The following is a 12,240-nucleotide window of genomic DNA, read 5'->3' as shown; positions in this document are numbered from 1 at the left end:
TCTATTTCACTATTTCTATTCATAAGACTATATCATGTGGAGGACTAATCTTCTCTTGATAGCTGGGTCTGATCTTGAAGATATGAATTAGGGTTCTAGGGATGGCTCCTGGGAGGGGGTAGGGGATGCTATATATAGGTTGAGGTGGAGTAGGGGGCAATGAATCGAGGTGGAGTAAGGGGCAAGGAATCACCACATCATTGATCCACGTCAACTCTCTTGATCACCGTTGGATGAACCAACCTTGATCAATGGCGGATATGGACTCTCAAAGGCGGTGGGAAACCATCGTAGAAAGGAGACACTGATCGGTGGGACCCATAGACCGACCAGTCTATAGGTGGGGTCGACCGGCCTATCTCTATGACTGGTGGGCCCCACCCTCCGGTGGAAGCTTCTAGACTCTGTCTTGAGTTGTTTTCCATAGGTTTCGTGAGCCAAATCTCTTTCTAATGTCGGTTTCCTTGTTTGGAGAGTATGACGGTGGTCCCAGGGGCTATTTTCTAGATAAATCCTCCTATATTCACATATTCACCAAAGCTCGTGGAATTCATTAGTTTAAACCTCTATTCATATGTTTGGCGATTAGATTAAGCACATATGTAGGTTATATTGATGGTTTATAATTGATGTTAATGATCTTCAACAAGCTCCCCCACACTTAACCTTTGCAAGTCTGAGCAAAGCCAAACTTAGTAATGAATCAGGAGTTGCTACAATACTTTCCCATCTCAAAAGTACACATGCGTTCAATTAAAAATTCTCCTTCAGATTAGAATAAACTGATCTAACTTTCAAACTTACCTATATTAACTTCAACCATGGGGCTTCTTAGCCTTCACATGGTTCTTGAGCAATTAAAAGACAGAATGATCAAGTCAAGCACTATGTCTCAAGTTCTTTGTTTCACCATTGTTCTAGAGTTTTTATATGTTTTCAAAATAAAACTCAGAGATTGCATTGTATGACACTATCAAGTCTCTCAATATATATGTAGTATTTATGGACCCTTACCAAGGCAATAAAGATATTATGCCTTTTTCTCATCCTACAACTAAAGCTTATGTGGAGCTCATAGGAGTGGAGAAAGCATGAAAGAGCATACTTGCAATACATATATTGTAAAGTCAAATCTTGGATCCAAAGAGAGTTGAGTCATACAATCAAATCAAGATGTGCATTTGTGTGGATGTATGGTGGATGTATTTGGTGGCTAACCTAATTCTACTTTGCTCCTTGAAAACTTATCTCTCTTTTGAAACTTGGAAACATTTGCTAGAGAACAGAGGCTATCTTATTTATCTCTCTTTTTTTCAGACGGGCATTTGAGTTCCCATTATTTTAAAAACCTCGGACTCTTTTGTGTCCATTTTTTCTCAATTTTTTCTCTCTCGCTTTTTATGAATAATTTTTGCATAGCTCCATGTCTCTTTTCTGCAACAAAATTTTGAGAGATAGCAACAAGAACTTGGAACATTTATTTGGTGGATGGGAAACCTAACAAACATGTTTTTGTGTTCACCCCTAGTGTAGGAGTAGAACATTTTTGGGTGGATCTATATGGAAGGCATGTTTTTGTGTACTTCTAGTGTAGGAGCAGCAGGTGTATATGTGGGTGGTGTGTACGTGATCTTGATTTTAAGAGCATGACGAATCTCTCATAAGGGTCAACAAAGCTTGTCAAAACTCAATGCAATACAAGCAGCATATAGGTGGAAGTTTTCCTAGCCTAAATAACATGTATGGCTCTGGTGGGACATTCAAGCTTTATCATACAGGAACTCATCATATAGCAGTTTTGTGTTTTTCAAAAAGTAAATCTCCAAAACTTTAATGTCACTTGGAACAAGATAAACAATAGCTCAAACCTTCTCATATCATATCCGTCAATTACCTAGACCTAGATCAAGCATATGCCACCCACGAGTTTCAAGTTCAGAGTAAATCATTATATCAAAACAATCTTATCCAAAACTCAGGAGAATTCAAGGCTGAAAAGTAGGTACTTGAAAGGAATTACAATAGGGCAACTATTCATCATTTCCATTTAGAGATTTTTTGGAGTCCTCTTTATTTGCTAACAACTCTTAAAAACAAACTAAAGCAAACTAGACACACCTTTTTATTTTGTTTTCAATTTTACTAGATCAAACATTATTGCTATAACTATATATATTTATTATGAGGATAACTTTTTATTTTGTTTCATTCATCATTTTTTAACTATTTAAAAGAAACAAAAAACTAAAACAAAAGGGAAAGAATACTTACATGGATACACGGGAGTGCTTCTCCCCCAAGCTACCTCTTTCGGTGAGGGTTCGGTGTTGTAAGTCCATCAAACCATACTTCTTCTTGTGAAGTACATTGACCAAATATCTCGGTTTGCTCTAAAGATGAGGATTCTTGTGATGACGCATCTAATGGTGATGTCACCTTCTTCCGGCAAACCCGTCTTGGTGTTAAGTTTGGATTTTTAGTTTGATTGGTTTAGAACTTTCATTTGTAGAAATTGGGGAATTGACTTTCCCCACACTTTGCTTGAAGTGTGTCCTGCTTATAAGACAAGGTAGAGATCAAGTGCATGGGCTCTGTTGGTGGGAAAACACCAACAGAACCAAAATTTTATTCATTCCTCTCTAACCCATAGGCCGGCCTGTCTCTGTGATAGGTGGGCCCCACCATTTGGTGGAAGCTTTTAGACTTTGTCTTGAGCTGTTTTCCGTAGGTTTTGTGAGCCATATCTCTTTCTAATGTCAATTTGCTTGTTTGGAGAGTATGATGGTGGTCCCAAGGTTATTTTCTGGATAAATCCTCTTGCATTCACATATTCACCAAAGCTCATGTAATTCATTAGTTTAAACCCCTATTCCTATGTTTGGTGATGAGATTAAGTACATATGCAACATATATTGATGGTGTATAATTGATGTTAATGACCGTCAACATTCAACCACCAATAGGGAACATGAGCTAGGTTTAGACCATCGTGAGACAAGTTAGTTTTACCCTACTGATGACCATGCCATGATAGTAATTCAACCTAGTACGAGAGGAACCGTTGATTCACACAACTAGTCATCGTGCTTGGTTGAAAAGCTAGTGGCGTGAAGCTATCATGTGCTAGATTATGATTGAACGTCTCAAAGTCAACATCCAAGCTAGCAGTCGACGCCTATGCCCACCGCTTGCCCCAACCCACATTAGATCATTTGCACCCCAAGGGCCTGTGCCATTAGCTCAGCCCATTCAGTTGATGCCTTTGTAGATGACTTAAAACATGATAGGGCATTGTAAGTGGTAGAGTAGCCTTGCTGCCATGATCCACTGACATCTAGCCTTGCATCGCATGGATTCGTCCCTCACCCTCCACTCTCCTGAGATAAACTCAGGGTGGAAGTCCATGTGACCATGGCTGGCCCTTTGGAATGGCATGACGCCGATCTCTAGCCCAAGCCAACCCCGAAATTTGCCAAGTCACCATGTGCTGGCATCCTAAGGTGCGTGTGGAGCAAAAACAGTAGTTCGACAAAGCGTCCGCCCTCAAAAATAGTAGTTTGGCAACATGGTCCGTGAGCAGCCCAAGTCCCTGGAAAAGCCAGCTTTCCTATGCGTGACGGATATGAAATCAGGGCAACAATAGCAGTTTGACCACGCATCCTAGGTTAGAAACTACAGTTTAGCTACATGGCCGTTGAGCAGCCCAAGTCCTCGAGAAAGCTGGCTTTGCTACATGTGACAGATATGCGTCAGCGGTGGCAACAGTAGTTCACCCAGGTGCCAGTGCTAAAAACCAGCAGTTAGCCTAGGTGCCCACACTAAGCGGTACGGTGAGGCATCCGTGGACAGGCAATGTCCCGGGGTTGACGGTGCCTGCGGGGCGTAAACAATGGTTCGCCCTGGCACCAGGGCTGAGAACTAGCAGTTCACCTTGGCGCTAGGGATGAGAAACAATAGTTCGGCAAGGCAGTCCATGGACAGCCATGCTCGCTCTACAAGGCGTACACATGACTTAAGTGCCACCGCACCATACACCACCAAGGCTAAGCATGCACCTACGAATAGTGACAAAGTGTGCGTAGTCGGATGGAGTTGCATGTATGCATGGTTGGTTGGATGGATGGAGAGGAATGGCTAGGACTCGCATCGCACGTGATGGATATGCCTCATAGGCCACGAGAACGGGTCACAGGAGAAGGATAGGAAGACAGTAGAGCGAAAACGTCCCACGTGAGGCAAAAATGGCTCACGACGGGCCAAGAGCGGGCCACACAAGGCCAAAATAGGCCCAAAACAGGAACGGGAGGCGGAAACAAGAGGCCCCAAGGCATGGTTGTAGATGGCGAAGTCGGTCTAAGTGAAGGGCACGGTGAAAACAAGCCAAAAATGGAAAAAAATAGGCCATGAACGGGCCAAAATGGGCCATGGGACCTGGTCCCATTAGGGTGGCCCACAGGGCCCAAGGGACCCACCCATGGGGCCCCACATGAAAAGTCTAAGGTTTGGTCCATCCTCGAAAAACAACGAGTCCCGTGCGCCTTCAGGGCGGAAACCAGCGTTTCTGAGCCAAAACCTCATGAAAACTGCATATCACAAGTATTTCGTGAGGTCCTCCAAAACGCCTATAGAAACCATATAGAAAACTACCAGAACTTCTAGGATGGGTGGATGCCCATCAGGTATATTAGGGGGTGTGTTCGGTTGGTTGAGACCTTGGGTAAATTCATGCAAAACCACTAGTTTTTTGTCATACCCGCTTAGGAGGCTCCACCGGACCTCGGTCACACCCCTCGGCCACCATGGCTGGTTGGTGGCCTACCGTGGCTTGCTTCGGCTAGCTGGAGCTAGCTGCTGGCTACCATGGCTGGCCGATGTGTGACCATGACCCAGCTATGGCTATGTTCGGTGGCTTGATGCCTTGCACAAGTGGCTACATGCTTTTGGACCATTGTGGGAGAGGTTTTGGTGGCTCACGGCCTCCCTGGCTGGTCAGTGGCCTATAATGGCTAGCTTTGGTGGGCTGATGTGGGCATCTAGCTAGCTTGGGTGGCTAGCGTGTTGTTGAAATAGTTTTGGCTTGACACCTTGGATGAGTGGCGCACACTTTTGGCCTGTTGTTGGATAAGTTTTGGTTGCTCCTACACTCTGTGGACCTTTGGTTGCCTTCTTCACAAGTAGACTCGCCATGCCTAGCATGGAGGGATGGTTTGGATGGATTAACTATCATGGCTACATAGGCACATGAGTTGTTTTAGACTTATGACTACTTGGAGGACCCCCATCGATGTGTGGCTGACTCCCGGCGCCAGTATCCCTTCATTCATGTGGGAAACTTTTGCCTGCTGCATTGACAAGTGCTTGCATGCTGCTACCTATAACACCCTAGTGTCAAGCATTGCATTTAGAACTTGTATTTCATGAGCACAAGCATCATTCAAGCATTCATGGGCATGAGCATAAGAAGTTTCATCTCATTCACTTTATCTTTTATCACATGTGATGTTGTTTATATACATATATATGCTTGTGATCATGGGTGTCCAATGGGAGAAATGGTTGTGAGCTCACAAAAACACCTTAGACACACTTAGGATGGTACATGGAACAAGTTTGATATTCATGACTTGGACCAAAACAGCCCCCAAGTCATAGTTATTCTAGAAACTCTAATTTTCATGATCCTACTTTGACCAAGGCTGAACTATAGCATAGAGTGTTTGCATGGATGTGCACCCTTAAGAAAAGTTGTAGTACTTGACTAGAGTAACAAATTTTATTTTTGGGCCAAGACCTAATTCAGTGCATAGCGTACACAAAAACAGCTCCAAAGTAGCAAAGAAATACTGTTTTTGGACTTGGAGAATTTGCTAAGTCATGAACTAATTTTCAGTTTTGATGTACCATACTTTGAAGCTTTGCATTTTGAAAACCATGGTGAATTAGATATTACTCCCTAAAGCAAAGTTGGAGTTTACATGTAGCACTACAACTTTTGTTAATGAAGTTTTTACAAAGAACGAACGAATTAGGAGATAGAGGTGGAGGAAATCATGCTGTCAGTCATTTCGTTAGGGCCTGATGGCCGCGGACACCGCGCCATCAGTGGCCAACAGCACCAGGCCATGGCCGCCACGTAGTGGCCATATGCTGGCAAGGTCAGGCTGGTTGGGCTAGCACATGGACAAGAGGGCTACGTCCCTGTAGCTCCACTCACACTTGTGCACTCTTTCTCTCTCGCCCGCGCACGTAGAGCAAGCAGCACCACCACCGTCGTCATCACTGCCATGAGCTTCGTCGAGCTCATGCGCAGCCATCACCACTCCATTTCCAAATTGCCCATGCCAATAGCTCCACCGTGACTTGATCTACTTCCCTGACCTGCCATTATAGCTGCTCGAGCCCAAGTGAGGCCACATTCCGAGTCGCCGGAGCATGCCATGGCCGCGGTGCGCCGCTGAGCATGAGCTCACCAATGGCTAGCCACAACCTGTGCACCTCCACTCTCTCTCTCTCTCTCTCTCTCACTAATCTGGTCTTCATTGTAGGTCCTATAAGCTAGATCCACCATCCATTTAATCGCTACCGCGTGTGCCAGCCATGGCCGCAGCTCAAGCTCATTGGACCAACCCCAACCGGTCACCCTTAGCCTGCTCTGGTGCCCATTATCGTGTCACCTAAATCCTTAGTGTCTTTCCCAAAAATGGAGACCCACCTATCACCGCTAGTTAGCCAAAAACGGAGAGCATCGCCGCTGTGCATTGGCGCCACCGTGCCGCCATGCACGCGGTCTGGTTTCCCCACTGCTTCACTATGGCTAGATCTTGCTCTAGAGTATGCTAGGTCACCATAGAGGTAGGACCATCCTCATGGGATCCTACCATGGCCGGTGTGCCACCGCGTGACCACCGCCGTCTGCCATGCTCGTCGATGAGCTTGCTCTGGTGAGCCGTCGAGCCAACCTTGGGTACCCCTGGGTGCGGGTTGACGAGAGGAACATGGTGGTGCTTGGGGTTTCACCGAAGACCTCACTAATGGTGAGCTATCGCTGGTCAACCTCCGTCCTCTATTTTGGTTTCGCTGACAAGGGAGCCCCGTTGACCGCGGGCCCCATCTGTTAGTCTGTGTATTCTTTGATTTCTTATTTTGTCATAGATTTGAATGCATGTTTCAAAAATTCATATCTAGAGCTAGGAGTGTCCAAATTGAGTGAATCAAATTTTGTTGGATTCACCATGAAGTGTACTATTTGATAAAAATATGAAACCTACTGTTTGGGAGGTTTTTCTAGGATAATTAAACTGAGCTAGATAAGTGCATTTAAAGTGTTCTCAATCTTTTAAAATGTATAACTTGAGCTAGGAAAGTGATAAAATTGTGATTCCAATTTTTCTGATCTTGTGTTTACATGCTCTAGCTAAGAAAAATACTAAACCTACAGTAAGAATACTTGGAATAAGGTCTTCCTATTTAATCTTAAATAATTGCTAGTTTCTAGTGAAAATAAATAGGGTAAAAATACATAACCAACGATCATACAAATTTTTACACAGAGATATGGTGCTAGGATGAATGTAAAAAAAATATGAAATCTATTGCTTGACACTTTTCACTAGGCTAAACTATTTTTGTTAAAATATGCCTATGCAACTTGTCATTTTTGGAGAGATGGCTATACTTATTCAAATGGCATGAAATTTGTACAGTATACTTTTGGGGTCATATGTAGTCTACTGTCATTTTCTCAGAATTTATTGTGCACTTTTGATATATTTTCCTTATTTCACCTTAGTGTCCAAATAAATTAATAAAGGTATTTAAATAATTTATTTGGGCTTGACCATCATGTTTTCTAGAGTGTGTATGATGCCTATGAACTGTTGGTATCATTGATTGTGCCCAAATTTGATTGCTTGTATGCAATGAAATATTAATTGCTCTATAATTCAATTTTGGTGACTGTTTAGATAGTTTATGTTGTTAAGTAAATTGCATGGGTAAAATGTTGTTTGTTGTGGATCTTGTCAATAACAAAGTTGTAGAAAACTTACTTATGTTTCTTGTGTCAAATTTGCATGGCAATAGGTTAAATGGTTTGAGAGTTACAGTTGTTGGAAGTTGGTCTTCAGAGATGCTTGTTCTCTGGAATTTATGGACACATTTGGGAAATTGCTTTGTTTGAACTTGATAGCTGTGGAATCATCTTGAGATGACTATAAGAAAGTTGTAGACAGTTTTATAAGATTTCTAGAAAGTCAAAGATCATAGTATTTGGTTGAGTAGAACTCTAGATATAGACAAAATTAGTAGCTGCTGTTTACAGTAGGAAATGACTAAGTCAATTGTGATTGTTTGTCTTATATGATGCTTGTGTAGATGCTTAGGCTAATTGAGATTAGTGGCTAGAAGTAGATTCTAGGCCACTTACTGATGATGAACAACTTTACCTTAGGTTACTAGAACTTGGTGAGTGTATGTTTCTTGTACTATAGAAGAGATATGCACCTACTCAGTAAAGATCAACTAGAAGAAAGTTATACATCTACTTGGTCAACGAATGTTTAACTTATCATAAATCTTCTGGATAACCATGCTCATGCGTATACAATTTATCATATCATCTCATCTTTTATGCATTTATGATACTCATTTGTGCATATGCATGCAATAGGTTCCCCAGAAGGAGTGACTCTACTCAAGTTCAAACCCGAGCATCAGGAGGAGCAATAGGCCACCTAGGAGCAGGAGGTTCAGGTGGAAGGAGGAGTCAACATGGAAGATCTTCTTGAGTGTCCTAACCACCAACCTTCCTCATTCTTGAAAGGTAAGCCCCAGAGCATTATAAGCCTCCTATGTTTTTTACAAATATCACTTACGTCCTTTATGTCTGATGCATTCGGTTATAGGAGTTGATTGGAAATACTTACTGCATATATTTCCTTGTCCAAACAAATATATCTTGAATCCTATGTAGGTCTAGGATCGATTATATGCTTAGCCATGCTTAGTCCAGTAGAAGTTGGGTGATTTCTTGTCACCTTCGAGATATAGGTAGATATCTGGTCACGGTTGGCTATAATTGCTATCATGGAAATAACCATGTGTTGATGAATAAAAAGGAGACCGGGCAGGATTGAGATAGAGAAGCAACAAGGCATGGAGATCTTGGTGCCTATTTATCCCCATCTATGTCGGTTAAGGACCGATTCACTGTACGTACTCATGTCATGTTGAACGCATGCCTAGCATTTAGTTGGCCGGATAACTCATTCCGACCATGAAGCCGAGTAGCTCAATTTAGGCTAGGACCTAGTATGTGAAAGTGCACACATTGGAGGCAGTAAGGATATGCAGAGAGCTAGTGGCGTGAGTCCAAGGGTAGGCTAGGCCTGATCTTCCTGGTAGACTGGTAGAATCCCTGAGGGTACGGCACTACTCGGACCCACGACTGTACCTAAATTGTACCAAAGGTGACCCGATGCAACCCCGATGGGGGAAGTGTGGGTTTGAGTTAGGAATAACTCCCTAGCTGGTTGGAATCGATTCGAGTCATCATCTCTCTCGGATAGTGAGAACTTGACTGAGCAGTGGAAACTTAGCATTAATTGATGGGACTTGATGGTTATGATGATGCTCAAATTATTACACCAGATATGGTTACTAATGCTTGTTAGCTTAATCAAGTGATTGCTCTAGTATATGTGCTAATCTAGAGGTGCTTAATTGAATAGGTATTCAATTTGATGTTAAAGATATTAAATCTCCAAGTTATGTTACTTAAGCCTTTATGCAAAATGTTGTCAAGCTAGCTCCACCGATAAAGCCTTGCATACTCCTTGGTGTCATATTATTTCTAGTTTATGATGGGTAAGTCTATCTAAGTATATTCTCATACTCAGGGTTCATTCCCTCTTGTTGCAGATGACATAATGTATCATGGGTACTATAAGAACTGCCTTCATCCTGCCGTGGATGAGGACTAAACCATGGGGAATGGTACTCCTAAGATATCCTCTCGATTATGCTTTTGCTGGAAATGACCGTGGTGCTAGCATTTATTTGAACTACGTGTGATATTGATGTTAAACTACTTTGCTTCCGCTATTTGAACTTGGTTTGTAATAACTATGTGAACTCTGATGTATGTGAGATACTTGTGAACTATTTGTGAACTGTGATGTAACATGTGACTGGTTATGTTGAATCATATACGATCTTGGTTTGTTTGAGATCCTTCATGATTTCATTAGACTATCGGGTTTATATGGGCTCAAGTATGGTAGTTTGATCGCTTCAGCGATTGCTATTGTACTTGTGCTCTTATAAATTGGACGGTTCTGTTACACTACCTATTTGCACAGGAAGTTGCATTTGTTACATGTTGTTTACATTGAGCACATCCTCTAGGTGTGGCTTGTTGGCTCCAAAGCGCTTGTGGTGTTGCCTCGTGTTGCTGTCTGCCTTGGCCGGCACCACTAAGGACACCTCACTTGCGATTTTGATCGTGGATGTGGCTAGCGCTGAAGGCCAGAGGATGTTGGCCTCCCGTGCCTAAAAACTTAGTCTGTTTGGAATCAATGACACCTAGCCCGGCCAATGCCTCATGTGGAGGCTGGTGCTAGCTCGTCGTTGACGACATGCTACCTAGTTGATCCTACTAGTAACCATATGCATGTCTCAAAGATTCAAGCCATGCATGTGCAAGTATGAACTAATTCGAATTGTGCAACTGCGAGTGGCTCATTAAATCAGTTATAGTTTGTTTGATGGTACGTGCTACCACTACTAGAAATATCCACTTCTATAACAAAAATGCTACTGATGAATCCAAAATTGTTATAGAAGATCGTTTTTATGATGAATATTTCTGTTTCATCATAGATCAGTGGTGATGATCCTACAACCCTCCCTTTCTATGATGAAATTAGGCATCATCACAAAAAACGTCATAGAAGAGTGCAAGGTTTCGTCATAGATCACTCGCGTGACTCATCTGTGACGATCTCATTTAAACCTATGACGAAGAGGGCTTCGTCATTGAACTAATTACACATCTGTAATGGACAATATTTGATCTAAAATGAATGGCTTCATCATAGATCTCCACATTGTGCTTTCTCCATCCGACATGTACCTGTAGGACCTGCAGTTACTCATTCGTGATGCTTGCAATTCGTCATAAAAGTCTCCGCTCAATCCTTTCTCTATGCGACGTGTACCTATGGCACCCTTCTCCATCTGACGTGTACCTATGGGACCTGTAGTTACTCATCCATAACGCTTGTAATTCATCATAGAAGTCTCTGCTCAATTCTTTCTCCATCCGACGAGAACCTACGGGACCCTTTAACAACCAACCTATGGGACCCGACGGCTTACGTATCTCCATCTGACCTGTGGGACCCGATGGACCTATGGGACCCGACAACTTGCGTGTCATGTGTACCTATGGGACCATCCGACCATTGAGACCCGATGGCCAGTGGGACCTTTCTCCATCTCCATCTGAGCTATGGGACCCAATATCTTGAGTGTCACTTGTTGCCGACGGGGTTTAATAAATTCAAACTAAAAAAATCCATGAGACCTGGGAGTCAAACCTAGGACCCAGATCAAGGAATAGACCATCTTCACTGTTGTGCTAGACGCCTAGTTGTGTTGAAATGTCTTTGGAGTCCTAATAGTAGTATATGTTCTCTGTATGGAGAGGTTGACTTATATATTGGATGTATCCCCTACAAGTGGAAACAAATCTAAGCCTGTTGGACTTGCAACAGCGGCAATGGAGGATCCCCAGTGTGCTTGGTGGCTCAGGTATCCTTTTGGAGGCTAGGTGGCGGGACTTCCCGGTGAAGCACGGCGGCATTGGCATTTGTGTCCGTCGTGTGCTGCGGCAGAGGCGATAGATCTGATCTGTAGGTCTCCTTTCTCGCCTTTTCCTACCTTCACTGTTTTGGTCCTTGCTTGAACATAAGGTATTCAAGAAACATTGTAGCATTGTAGATCTAGTTAGGCCAATGCTAATGAAAAGAACTAGGAGGTGGGTGGGTTGGCCTTTTGCATATGTTTAGTGTTCTTACTATAAATGCTTGTGCGCAACTGGTCTATTAATTGTCATGTGCTTGCTTGATTGTACATATCTATCTAGACAAACATACAAGCCCTTCGCTTCTGCCTTAAACTATTTTTTCTATCTAGTGTCTACTTGATTCTACATTTCTGTTTTGTATGCTCCAATACCAC

Source organism: Miscanthus floridulus, chromosome 1 (assembly GCF_019320115.1).
Source record: "Miscanthus floridulus cultivar M001 chromosome 1, ASM1932011v1, whole genome shotgun sequence".
In the NCBI taxonomy this organism is placed as follows: Eukaryota; Viridiplantae; Streptophyta; class Magnoliopsida; order Poales; family Poaceae; genus Miscanthus; species Miscanthus floridulus.
This window is presented reverse-complemented; position numbering follows the sequence as displayed.